This window comes from Thamnophis elegans, chromosome 1 (assembly GCF_009769535.1).
Source record: "Thamnophis elegans isolate rThaEle1 chromosome 1, rThaEle1.pri, whole genome shotgun sequence".
Taxonomy (NCBI): Eukaryota; Metazoa; Chordata; class Lepidosauria; order Squamata; family Colubridae; genus Thamnophis; species Thamnophis elegans.
Window position 1 is genome coordinate 8033252 of NC_045541.1, and position 14762 is coordinate 8048013.

The 14762-nt window shown below is 38.8% G+C and overlaps 1 long non-coding RNA gene across 1 annotated transcript; it reads left to right on the forward strand.

Moving 5' to 3' along the window:
* Positions 1–8122: 8122 nt before the first annotated feature.
* LOC116504028 lies at positions 8123–11734 on the forward strand. Its single transcript, XR_004254761.1, has 3 exons — positions 8123–8161; positions 10036–10104; positions 11661–11734. It is a non-coding gene; the product is annotated as an uncharacterized LOC116504028 (long non-coding RNA).
* The last annotated feature ends 3028 nt before the right edge of the window (positions 11735–14762 follow it).

Sequence of the window (14762 nt, forward strand, 5' to 3'; positions counted from 1 at the left end):
CTAAGCGGTTTATCAGAGTCAGCATATCGCCCCCACAATCTGGGTCCTCATTTCACCCACCTCGGAAGGATGGAAGGCTGAGTCAACCTTGAGCCAGTGAGATTTGAAACGCTGAACTGCAGCTAGCAGTTCAGCTGAAGTGGCCTGCAGTACTGCACTCTACCCACTGCGCCACCCTCGGTGAGCAACTGTGTGTCTGTTCACACTTGGTCCAGATAATCCGTTCATCTAATTCTTCACAACTTGGTCCAGATAATCTGTTCATCTAATTCTTCTTCAATGAATCCATACTTATCAGGTGGCGCAGTGGTTAGGGTGGTTAGGGTGCAGCACTGCAGGCCACTCAGCTGACTGTGATCTGCAGTTCAGCGGTTCTAATCTCACCGGCTCAAGGTTGACTCAGCCTTCCATCCTTCCGAGGTGGGTGAAATGAGGACCCAGACTGGGGGCAATTTGCTGACTCAATTTGCTAAAAATCTGTAAACTGCTTAGAGAGGGCTGAAATCCCTATGCAGCGGTATATAAGTCTAATAATAAATAAATCATGAATCAATCAAATACCCTCAACTGCAGGGGAAAATTAATGTTGCTAGGCAGTTACTTATAGAATTTCTATTGAATAATTACAGGAAGATCTTGGTGGCTAGCATAATGTTCTATTAAACGCCTATATGAAAAAAATAACTTTGCCTTTGGCTAATAGTAAAGAAGTAATATCTGAAATATACTATAGTAATATAACATACTAGAAAAATATGAGGACACATAACTTTGCAGTAGCACTGCCATTTTGACTCTATTTATTACTATTAAGTCTTCCACAACCAAGTCCCCCAGTTTTACCCCTCACAGTTGGAGCCCACCAGCTTTTGCAGAATCAAATTCCTGGATCCACAGCTGAGTTTTGATCACCATCTATCGGCCTGTGACCAGGGGGCATTTGCCCAGTGTTCGCCTGGTGCGCCAGTTGCGGCCCTACCTGAATCGGGAGGCTCTCACGACAGTCACTCGAGCCCTTGTGATCTCTAAGCTGGAATACTGCAATGTGCTCTACATGGGGCTGCCCTTGAAGAGCACCCGGAGACTTCAGCTAGTACAGAACGCGGGCCGCGCGAGTGATTGTGGGCGCACCTCGGTTCGCCCACATAACACCTATCCTCCGCGAGCTGCGCTGGCTGCCTGTAGATCTACGGGTGCAATTCAAGGTCTTACTTACCACCCATAAAGCGCTCCATGGTAGTGGATCTGACTATCTGAGAGACCGCCTCCTGCCAATAATCTCCCTGCGTCCCATCAGATCGCATAGAGCGGGCCTCCTCCGTATTCCATCCGCCAGTCAGTGCCGACTGGCGACCACCCGGAGGAAGCCTTCTCAGTTGCTGCTGCCGACGCTATGGAACAATCTCCCCGTGGAGATTCGTACCCTGACCACAGTCCAGGCCTTCCGTATAGCCCTCAAGATCTGGCTAGCCCGTCAGGCCTGGGGATAAACTCTTCTGCCCCTCCCGAATGCTGAGTGAATGTTGTGTTTTAGTACTTTTTAGTTATTTCACATTTTTTTCTGTAATTTGTCTTTCACTCCCCTTCCCTTACTATTGTAAGCCACCCTGAGTCCCCTCAGGGAAAAGGGCGGCCTATAAATGCTAAATAAAATAAAAAAAAAATAAAAAAATCATGATTTGCAGATTTTCATTCATTCTTCATCTTTAGAAACTAAAGTTTTGGAGTTCAGAAGCACAGCCCTATCTTATTCTTTTGCTCTTGCCTGGACAAAGTTGAACTGACTGCTACTTGAGGACAGTCAACAGTAGTTCTCTACACCTGATAAATCAGGACTTACTAAAGTTGTGGACAACAGAAATTCTCCCAAATGCTTCACACCCTTACTTCTTCGCCTTTTAGGGAAGAGGGGAGTTTCCCTGAAATGTCACTGCACGTTGCTTTCCAAAACTAGCTGCCTATAACTAGAGAAATGACACAAGGATCTTAATATATTAATAGGTCGTTACCTATAAAGCCCTACATGGCATCGGACCTGGGTACCTGAGAGACCGCCTCCTGCCGATTACCTCCCATAGACCGATTAGATCTCACAGGTTAGGTCTCCTCCGGATTCCATCCGCCAGCCAATGTCGGCTGGCGACTCCCCGGGGGGAGAGCCTTCTCTGTCGCAGCTCCAGCCCTCTGGAACGACCTCCCCTTGGAGATCCGGACCCTTAATACCCTCCCAGCCTTCCGCAAAGCCGTTAAGTCCTGGCTGCTCCAGCAGGCCGGGGGGGCTTTCGAAATATCCAGCCCCACGGAAACTGTGACTGTTGTGGATTTTAAAGTATTGTTTTGTTTATTTATCCCCTCCCTTGCTTATTGTAAGCTGCCCGGAGTCCTTCGGGAGAGGGCGGCATACAAGACAAATAAAACTATATTTTAAGCAGGAGCCCAAAGTGAGCTCCAAGAACAGGTGGTTATCAATCAAATTAATGAACTGATATCTATTGTATTCAACTGCGGACAGTTGGCAATATTGATGCATGCTTTCTCTCTTTTTCATAGTAAATATGTTTGCTACATATTTTGATTTTCAGGTTCCAAAACAGAAAAGTGATCCTAGGAATAGGATCGTTTTAGAGTTGGTGGGCTTCGAAGGTCCAAAAGACTTTCCAAGGCTGTTTGGGAATGTAACTATGCACCTTTATGAAGTTATTCAGGTAGGTTTAATATAAAAACTGTTCTACATAATTATGCTGCAATACAAAGCATTGTAAAGCATATATCATGTTAAGCGGCTTTGGGGGAAATTAACTTGCAGTTGATGATTTTTCATAATGCTGATACACATACTATATAGTGCTTTTAACTACATGTAATTTTTAAATGATTTCTTACAAACTTCATATTTTTTTCAATCAAGTTTTGAAGCATAAGATTATTACGCCCCCCCCCCTATTTGGTTTAAGCATCTAACTCAGCGTTTCCCAAACTTTTGACATATGTGTACCCCTTCTATAATTTTCGTAACGCTGAGTACCTCTCATAAAAAACATATGCTTTAATAAAAATCAAAATTTTTTTTATTTTTTTTCGTACATACGCAAAATAAATGAAAGTTATATTATAAAGAACATTTATTTGATTCAGTGAGAAGGATGAAATTGTTTATGTTGAGATGACATAATTTGGTTCTGTGGGTGCAGCTAAGCACGGTGCAGTGGATATTCCCACGTGATCCCCACCAAACTCCGGTGCAACGCGTACCCCCACCAAACTCTTCCCGTACCCCTGGGGGTACGCGTACCACACTTTGGGAAACACTGTTCTAACTCTTTGAATATCCTTTGATGATGTCCAAGTGATACAGACAATGGAGAATCTGCTGTGATTTTGCATTGCTAGTTTTATAAGGATATTAGAATCCATACTGATTTATTTTAAACACGTCTCCTCTTATCTATTAGAGCTATCCTTCTTGAAACTGCCAAATTTCTTTTATTACTAGTAAAGTGATTGATCCTCCAGCTTCATAAATATGGGAATTTTAGATTTAAGCCTTTCTTCTCCGTTTATATCTCTTAGGTCTAAACACTAGTTTAAAGGCATATAGATTTAAAGGGAATTAGAATTGTAATATGAGGACTAACAATAGCAGTTATGTCTCGATGGTAGCAGTATTAGTCTTGATGGTATTGGAGAAAATACTGTACTTTTTTTCTTATTGGTTACCTAGCTGAGCTCATATTTCAGTCCATTGTTTCTGGTTTTAACAGTTCTAATCAAACTGTTGGCTTGATTGTGTAGTGCTATGCTGCCCATAGCACTACACTGAAATAAAGGTTTTGATTTGAGCTGAATCTTCTATTTTTATTTGATTACGTATCCTTAAGTCGATGTTGACTTACAGCACCTGCATAGACTTTTTCTAGGACAATCTGGCCCCAACCTGGCCTTCTAGGCCTTCCAATGGTCTGTTCCAAGGGTTCCAAATAGCATCCAAAAGTAAATCAGAGTCTGAGGCAAAGGATTCCTCAAAAGTTCCAATTTATTAAGAGAGCCATGTTGGTGCATCTGGGAAAACCCGAATCTGAAAGCTTCCCGGTTTTCCCACCCAATTGAAAGTTCAAGATCCTGCCCCCACACCCACAAGTCCATCACGTTGTCCAATCTTCCACTGCTATGCTGACAGTTTCCACCCATCCGGTTCCAGCCAGGTGCAAAGGTGCAGGGACAAAGGATGACTTTGGCTTTCCATAAAGAATGTTGTTACGGCTACATACTACCCAACTCCATACAATCCCCCCTCCGATTTTCCCACAATAGAAAATAGACAGTAGAGAGCAGGCCTGAGAAGCAAACCACAAGATGGCTTGCGGGCCTGACAGATACACTATCACAGTGTTTCTCAACCTTAGCAACTTGAAGATGTCCGGACTTCAACTCCCAGAATTCCCCAGCCAGCAAATGCTGGGGAATTCTGGGAGTTGAAGTCCGGACATCTTCAAGTTGCCAAGGTTGAGAAACACTGCACTATCACCTGTTTTAACTGAGTTAAAACTCTTATTCTCGTTCTACCTTCCATATAGATTTCTTAAGAAACCCAAATCTTCATATAATGTATCCAGATATAATAATTTGAGCCTGATCATTTGCACCCAGAGTGCAAACTCTGGATTGATGTATACTATGATCTTTTTTTTTTTGGCTATCAATGGTACTCTCAGGAGCTTTCTGTTTCCTCTCCAAGGTGAATGCAGGCAACAGATCATAATCTATTAACCAAGTCAGGTTCGCAAAGTTACAACTAAGTCAAAGATGCTATACAGTACAGGTAACCCTTGTCTTATGACCCCCAATAAGGACTGGAACACTGATCATAAGTTGAGGTGGTGATAAGTTGAGTCACCATGTGACCAGAGCCAGTTTTTATGATTGTCATGAATCACTGCGGTTGTTAGACAAATCATGTTCATTAACAAGCACATGGTTGTTATGTAAATCCACGTCGAGGGACGGTTTTTACCAGAAACTGGCAAAAAAACATAGTAAATCACAATCACGTGACTGTATGACACTCCATCCAATCATAAATGTGAGCCAGTTACCAAGCACCCAAATTGTGATCATATGACTGGAGCGGTGATGCAATGGTTAAGTTAAGTTGAGGATTACCTATAAAAGGAACACACATAGAGCAGAATCAAGAGACAGTTCCGAGATCCAATATTAAATAGTACCTAAGAACATGACTGTTTCTTCCAGCCCACAAACATTACATAGTTTCATTTCCCAGAGAAATCCACATTCAAAACAATACCTTTGCCCAATAATTTAGTATGCAAAGGAGCTTGAAAATGGAGATTGGCCTTGCCTAAAACTTTCTGAACATTTGTTATGGATTATTAATGCCTGAAAGTATCTGCCAAGGTTCAGATTTACTCCTATTAATGCAGCATAGATTAATCATCTAGCATCAGGTTGAATATATTATTTTTTCAAATTCTACTCAAATTCTGTATTTTTCTAGAGCAGTGTTTCTCAACCTTGTCAACTTGAAGATGTCTGGACTTCAACTCCCAGAATTCGCTGGCTGGGGAATTCTGGGAGTTGAAGTCCAGACATTTTCAAGTTGACAAGGTTGAGAAACACTGTTCTAGAGTATCTAGAGTAATGTGCCCACATACATTTTCCAAGAGATTATCTCCAATTATTTATTTTAACCTTTCTAATGGTTCTCCTAATTACAACTTTACAGTACTTATATTGTAGAACATAACTAGCCAGTGTTTGCTTATGTGCATCATTATATGCCTATAAATTCGGTTGTCTTTTATAGTTCCAAAGTTCCTTTTTTTGCTTTTTGCAGGCTTAAGGTTAATTGCCCGTAGTAACTCTATTACCACAAGTGTTCAGAAAATTATTGTATCAGTCTGTTCACCTTTAAAGTCTCATACATTAAAGACCTTTTTGACTTTTTAAAGTTTGCCTGCTTCATAAGTAGATGTTGTATCACTTGTCATGTTTGGATTTTTGGAGAAAAATTTACATGTACGGATATTGCTATTAAGAAAAACAAGCAAATTCATTGTTAAACTTTTTAGTAATTTCTCATTATTATTCATCATACTGTAATTCACACACACCCTTGTAGGATGATAATATAGTAAACTAATTTCCTACATATCTATGAAGGTGATTTAATTCTTCTGTAAATAAAGAAAGATATAATAAATAGTAAAGATCTGGCCAGTATTTTTGGAAGGTTTGTGAGGCTGTAAAGCTCTGCTACTCCTCATTAAACTTTAGTAGCTTCAGTCTTGTTGCTCATTCCAGCAAACTGTTTTAATTTTACCTCCTCCATGCATGATGGACTATCTTCTTCCACTATTAACTGATTTGGGGCTGAGCTTTTATAGCAATAGCAATAGCAGTTAGACTTATATACCGCTTCATAGGGCTTTCAGCCATCTCCAAGCGGCTTACAGAGTCAGCATATTGCCCCCAACAACAATCCGGGTCCTCATTTTACCCACCTCGGAAGGATGGAAGGCTGAGTCAACCCTGAGCTGGTGAGATTTGAACAGCCGAACTGCAGAACTGCAGTCAGCTGAAGGAGCCTGCAGTGCTGCATTTAACCACTGCGCCACCTCGGCTCTTTTATAGTATGGACAGCTGGAAGTCACTTTCAAGGCCAACCATTAGTTGCTAAAGAAGTTGAGCCGCCTTATATTTTTACTACTTTATTCCTGATTCTCAGTCAGTGGCAAATGACACTCTTGCAGACTTGGAAATTATATGGCTAGAAGATAATTAAGGGCCTGTGTTAAATGGGGTAAGATAGTGAAGGGACTTTGCTATGCTTTCTTGAGTTTTTTCCGCAATGTTATTTATTTTACCGAGCTGCTCATTCTGTAATATTTTTAAGTTGATTCAATAAGGATAAGAACAAAAAAACTCTTAGTCCAGGAATAACAACAAACCAAATTAACATTCCACTACAGGAAGGATCCATTCCATCCTGTATGAGTTACAGAAATGCTTCAAAGCCAGGGCAGGTATAAGAGAACACCTATAGCAGAACACGTTTGTATATGTGGTAAAGGAGAAGTGGAAGGTAATTCACATGTTCTATTACACTGCGAGCTATACAGAGCTTGTAGGTCTGCACATATTCTCCCCTTATTAGAGAGATTGCCAGGGAGGGCAGACCATTTTTATCTAGGCTTTCTCCTCCAGGACACTAACCCGGTTACCACGTATGCAGTGGCAAAGTTCTATGCTGCTGCAATGTCCATAAGACAAAAATTGGCTACAGAAGTATAGTTGTCATCTGGTACCAATTATCTGGACATACCTCTAACAATCTTTGGACCATTATGTTATTATCCACTTTTAATGTCAATGCTTTTTAATTATATTTTAATGTTAGTATTTTTTAACATAGTGTAAAAGCTAATGTATATTGCTGGTCTTTGACCGTAAGAAAGATTTTACTAGAAAGGCTTCAAAGCCTTTCTGTAACTCACACTAATTCATAATCAGCAAAAGCTAAGGATCAAAATCAAATCTGGTGTTTGCTTATACAAGATGGGTTAATGCTTCCCACACTTGATTTTGATTTAATGTCATAGATCAGGGGTCGGCAGTCTTAAACATTCAAAGAGCCATTTGGACCTGTTTCCCACAGAAAAGAAAACACCGGGAGCCACAAAACCCTTCCCATGCCTGACTAGATCCTGAGCAGCCACAAAATTAGCATATGTAGTTGAATTAAACATTCTGTTTTCTTCTGAAACTTTTCTTTTCTTGGATTTATCCATGCTTGGCCTTCCAGGGTCAAAGAGCTGAATAAATCACGTTTTGGCGGGTGTCGCACATTGGCGGTTGTGACACATACTTTGAACAACAGGGAGCTACAGCAGAGGGATGAAAGAGCCACATGCGGCTCCGGAGCCGCAGTTTGCTCGCCCCTGTCATAGATGAATCAAATTTACTGTTGTAATTTCATGCATTTTCTAAACTCTTTGAAATCTTAATGTTCGATTAAAGCTTTTATTGCTTTGATGAAGTAAGCAGTATGTAAACCCAGAAAAGCAACTTAAATTTTTGTTTCTGCCCCCATATTTAGAAGCAGTCCTTCACTGAAACATGTGCTATGAGGATTAGAAACATGGTGAGACTTTTTTTTTGAAAAAATAATTTTAAAAGAATATTAAATTTATATGTAAACAGTACTTTTTATTGTCCTCACATACATTTAAATTTTGTAATCTCCATTTGTGTTGTTGACATAACAATGGATAGTTTATGAACTATTGTTTATAAATCCACATAATAAATTCAGGCTTATATCAACACGAGATAAAAATGAGCATATTCTTGTCAAGAAATCTAGTTTATTTCAATCCTAAGGAAATATTCACTTCTTTCTTCCCCTTTTCTGCAAATGAAATTGGTATAAAATAACAGACTTAGTAATGAATTCTTATGCTTTTTTAGTACAAATGTGTAGATAATAACATAAGAACCCAGTGGAACAAAAGATTTTTCAATAAAATATAATACTAATATCACACCCATATATTTTATTAGGTTTTTTCTTGTTCATGTAAATGTTCAACTGTATGGTAGTTGGTTTTTTTCTGGTTCTTCAATTCTAAGTTGGATCTCTCTTTGTTAAGTTCCCATCCATTACTTCTTGCTTGCCCTCAGGTGCTTTGGAGAATAGGTTGATTCTCTCTCTGTGCAGCCCCTCAGATATTGGAAAACTGCTGTCATATCACCCTTTGGTAAATTCTAATAAACACTCTTCCTATGCTTGGTTGATTTCATTCTTTGTCTTTCTCCAGCAGTGCTTAAGGTGACATTTCTTCTCACAGAGCTGCTTGGTAATCCAAATTGTTCTATGAGCACAGAGAGTCTGCACAGGGGCAATTTGCTCCGGTGCCCCCATCATCTGCTCAGTCCAAACTGCAATGAGGGCCATTGGCTGAACCATGTGCCTGTGCTTCAAGAGAAACTCCAAGCTCCCCCTAAAGCAGCCCTGGGCCAATCAAGCATCTGTCTTACCACCTTCAGATTTATTCAGATAAAGGGACCAGTGGTGGGTTTCAAAAATTGTTCGAACCTACTCTGTAGGTGTGGCCTCCTTTGTGGGAGTGGCTTGCCACCCATGTGACCGGATGGGAGTGGCTTGCCGCCCATGTGACCGGATATGAAGATGCCGACGACACTTGTCAGAACCACCTTAAATTACCTCACACACAGCACTGGCATGCATAAGAATATGATGTAAACTTGTTTTTTTAAAGGCATCTTTGGTTTGCGCAATGTTCTGATTGCACCACAAACGCAGTAGTCATCCTTACCTTTCACAGAGGCCCTGAGTTTTATAAATATGAGCATGATAGTGTAGAATAATCATATCCAAGGACCAGTGGTGGGTTTCAAAAATTTTTGGAACCTCTTCTACCGAATAGGTGGAACTGGTAGGAACCCTCCTCTGAAAGGGACATCAGTTCGATTCAATTTATTCTGTTTAGGCATCACTTGAACTGTTCACTATAAAAAAAAAACATAGTAAAAAGAGACAATAAAAATAAAAAGACAAAATGGTGGACTTAGCCACCAACCCTCACAAGTGCAATATATCCAATAAGCCGCCCTTTATCTCTTGGAACATCATGAGAACATGATTAGGAACTTGTGAAAAAGATACTAGTACTATTCTTTTTTGGCCAATGGCTGTGTACAAAGGATTGTTTCTCCAATTGGGATCTGGTTGCAGGCCAGTCTTGTCCTACTTTCAGTAAGAAACATCATTAGTATGTTTTCTTCTCTCAAGTAAATATTTTCTTTGGAAGCCAGTTATGAATTGCAGACATTTTTGGTATTGTTTAGGTAGTCTTTTTATGTATACATACATATACTCAGACTTGTAGGAAAACCAGAAAAATTGTTACATTTCATACTTAGAAGGATTTTATTAGATTTTTAGAATATATAATATACCTGGCAAACTAAAAGCTGTATGTTTACCCTTTTCAGATTTTCTGCACAGCAGAGGTGCAATTTATGTTCTGTTATGGATGTCTTGGATATGGATATTCACATCAGGTTGCTATCTATTTCTTAAAGTAGATTATTTGAATTTTAATCAGATATTGAAGGGAGAGATGATCCACACTCACCATGAAATGAATTGTTAAAGGAAGATGAATGGACCAGATGAATTATGTGTTATGCAATTCAAGGGCAGGGCTTTAAACCATATGCTAAATCTGTCATAAATAGAGTAGAGCAGTTTCCACAACCCAAAGTAGGAAATACAGTTGTTTTTCCTACTAACTTACTAAGGGTTTTGGCAGGGGTGGGTTTCTCGTCCCGTTCCAACCGGTTCGGTTGGAACGGGGCCGGCAGCGTCCTCGTGCACGCGCGCAGCGCACGCATACGTACTAGCGTCTGTGCGATGCTCCAGCTGCTCCTGGAGGATCGCACAGGCGCTGTATGCGTCCTGCGCATGCGTGGAAGCGCAGAACTCGTCAAAACCGGGTAAGGAACGCGGGCGGGGGGTGGACCCTTCACCATTCCCGGAAGTTACTTCCGGTTCGCCGACCAACTGGTTCGCAGGGACCGCCGCGAACCGGTTGAAACTCACCCCTGGGTTTTGGCTGAAGATGAAACATGCAGACATAAACAATAGGAGAAATTGCAATTAACTGAAATTTGTGCTGACCTGCAGTATGCGGTCGTCAGTTACAGGTATATGTATTTGATTTCCTCTGCAGAGAAAAAGAAATCAAAGCAACTTGCACTGAGGCAGGTCCTCCAGTCAAAATATTCAGACCAGGGAAAATGAACATGAAAAATGAAGCAAGATATGAATCTGGTTTTATATCTTCTTGAATAATATCCCAATTTCCTCTCAGAACCTTGTGAAATCTAAAATGATTTTGCAGGAAAGCAGAAAAGGACAAAATTCTCTTTCTCCTTTCTCCCTCTTCCCCCAAGAAATATTTAGTAAGGGGACATCTGAAAACCACAGATATCAATATTATTTACTATCATGTGCAGAAAAAAAAATAAAACAGGTGCAAATATGTATGATAGAGGATTGATAGGACAAAGAATAGGAAAGTGAAAATATCATAAAATGGCTTAGCAAAATCAAAAATCAAGCTCTAAACCAGAGCAAGAAAAATTATAATGGATTGTTCTAATTAAGACATATATAGATATCCAAATGAATAATCCATGAAGATTCTATAGATTTATAAGTTAATCAATAAAATAGAAGAGTCAGCTAAGTACATAATACTACAACAATTTAGTTGTTTTGAGCTACAATTCATATCTTCCAATTGGGCAATGATAGATCTGAAAAGTATTTTAGTAGAAGTAGACAGATCATATCCATAAAACTCCAGATTGCAAATAGAAATAGAATTACAGATAGTATTCAGAGTAAGGAAAACAAATACAGTAATACCTCACCAATTCTCAGTTTGTTCTCCCATGGATGCAGTAGTAAGAGACTAAGATTGTTGTACATAACTTCTAAAACTTCAGGCTATACTGTATAAGATTTATTCTTTATGCTATTTTAGAAAATGTATATTAATAAACCAAAATTATATTGTTATTGATTTTATTACATGGTGGTTTTTTTGCAGTTGAAACTGCCAGGAGCAGATCCTGCCCAGGCTGTGGCATATTCCATGTTTCTACGGGTTCCACCACCAGAAGATAGAAAAGATCATTCAAGGCACTTATACCAGACATTAAATAACTTAATTAATAGCATACATACAGTATGTCATGTAGTTTTAGAATTAAATTATTTTTAAATGAATTAGAACTGAAGAGATTAAAATGAAAACATTTAGCCAAAAATATAAATTAACTGTCATCCATGAGTTCCTCTTGTCTAGGAAATAAAATTCTATTCCAGATAATGAATATATTCTCTGTCTTTTCCTATTCTTGGGAAAAGATATATGAAGAATTGGGAGAGAATGGTTGTTGACTCTCATTCCAGTGTTAGATAACCTGGTGTTAACCTACTATATACTGTGTCTTGAGAATTCAAACTCTTTTTTTAAAATTATCGGAAATTGGCATTAAAACAGATTTTGCAAATCTCCTAGGATTTTTCAATTCAAAGTTTGACACTATTATTTAGGCACCTTAGGTTCTAACTTTTACCAAAAGTATTCTACAAAACCTGATTTATATAAAGGCTTTTCTCCCAATTGGACTGGGGATATATACACTCATACTTATTTATGAGCTTATTTATGCATCTTATTTATAAATGCATAATTAATTATATCAAAAATTGTCTTATGTAAACTTCAATTATATGTTAGAACACATGTAAACCTTTCCCCAAATTGAAGAAATATCCTAATTTTTGGCAATATAAAATCTTCCCTAAAATCTGTTTTTATTTCAGTTACTAGTCAGCAATGCATGAATGAAATTCAGAATTGTGTTTTCTTCTTAATATGAATGTTTACCATTTTTCCAATTTAATTAAATGGAACAAAGAAAAAAGAAAAGTGACAGATACTTAGATAAGGGCACACACTATATCAGTGTGCATCAATGTAAGGCATCTCATGCATGTGTGTGTATGTATGTATGTATGTATAAAGAAGTTCAAGAAAATATGGCAATATTTTGTAATAATTGTCCATACATCTGTGTGTAAACAATCTGTAAATAACATCAAATCTTCAGTCTATTGAGTAACTGGCCCATAAATTTATTTTTCTAATACTAAAGACAGTAGAATTTGTGCAATTTTGCTGCATTTATCAGAATGATGAAATTGGTATGTCTTTGAGAGCTCTATCCTTTTTAAATGAGTGGATATAGAAAAGGGCTACAGCTTGAGTTATGAGATCATGAAGCTTTTGTCAGTTGGATTCTCCTTATATACTGCAGATGTCATTGGTTGAAGAACAAATTTCTTAGTGACTAGACAGCTACAGAACATCCATTTCTGCTGTCCAGATTTCATTTTCCACGTGGTAAATATGTGATTCAGACCAATAGCATCTCAAAATATTAAAACCTGTCTCAGTACCATATCATATTATTATTTGTTATTATTTCTTCCCAGAAGAGAGTGATTTTAGAATATAGCATCGGCATGAAGCATTATTCTCATATGCCCTCATAATTAACTGATTAGATGCCTCAACTATTTCTTATTAGCTATGCTACAAAAATACCAGCCCAGTTCTTATTACATGTAGTTATGTTCAGTGGCGGGTTTCAAAAATTGTTCGAACCTACTCTGTGGGTGTGGCCTCCTTTGTGGGAGTGGCTTGCCACCCATGTGACCGGATGGGAGTGGCTTGCCGCCCATATGACCAGATATGAAGATGCCGACGACACTTGTCAGAACAACCTTAAATTACCTCACACATAGCACTGGCATGCATAAGGATAGGATGTAAACTTGTTTTTTAAAAGGCATCTTTGGTTTGCGTTAAAACAACTTCAACACACGCAATGTTCTGATTGCACCACAAACGCAGTAGTCATCCTTACCTTTCACAGAGGCACTGAGTTTTATAAATAGGAGCATGATAGTGTAGGATAATCATATCCAAGGACCAGTGGTGGGTTTCAAAAATTTTGGAACCTCTTCTGTAGGTGTGGCCTGCTTTCCGGGTCCACTGGTGGAACCTCTTCTAACCAGTTCGGTAGATTTGATGAACCGGTTCTACCGAATAGGTGTGAACTGATAGGAACCCACCTCTGGTTATGTTGTAACTGTTCAACCAATTACCGAAGACCAAAATACTTAATTAAAGGTAGATTCTTAATGTAATCTGCAATGAGCTAAAAAAAATGAAAAAGAACATCAAATACACTAGCGAATATTTCACTGAGGTTGCTGTCAGTGGCACCATCTTGATGATCAAAGGTAGATACTTAAATTAGTTGCTTCTATTCAAAGAATGTATTAAAGACAGTCATTACCCTTTAATTTTGCTTGGACATTTCTGTATGAACACCTGATTTATTTCTTAAATATCTAATGCAGTGTTTCTCAACCTTGGCAACTTGAAGATGTCCGGACTTCAACTCCCAGAATTCCCCAGCCAGCATTTGCTGGCTGGGGAATTCTGGGAGTTGAAGTCCGGACATCTTCAAGTTGCCAAGGTTGAGAAACACTGATCTAATGTAATGGTAGCCTGCATGGATATTGGATTAAGTCAAAACCTTTTTACCAGCAAATTTTCCGTTCTTCATGGTAAATTTGTTATTATTCCCAGCTGTCATTAATGGTTGTTTATGGTTCTTGTGGAGTCCAGCATATGAGTTCTGAATATGTACAGAATTCTTTCTAAGCTAGATGGGTTCAAAATTATGGTATTGTGATTTCATGATCACAGTGGCTGGAGAATTCTGGAACTAGTTGAAGATTAGAAGATACAGATTAGTGATGGCTGAGCTAGAATTTTGGTATGAACACCATATTGATGTATTAATGCGCAAGGGGAATGCTCCCTGTGTTATTGCTCAGCTGTTTGTAAAGAGGTAAACAGTAAGCATCACATAGCTAGTTTCAGATGTCAAATCTCACAACAAAATTCCACTTATTTCCAATTAAGACTCATTGGGAAATGAACAGAGGGAGAGCACATTTCATTCACTGGACTATTTACATGAAATGTTTTTTTTACCTCATTTATACAATGTGTGAGGAAACCTTCATGTATCTGGCTGATAGAAGTACAAGCAACATCTAGAACAAC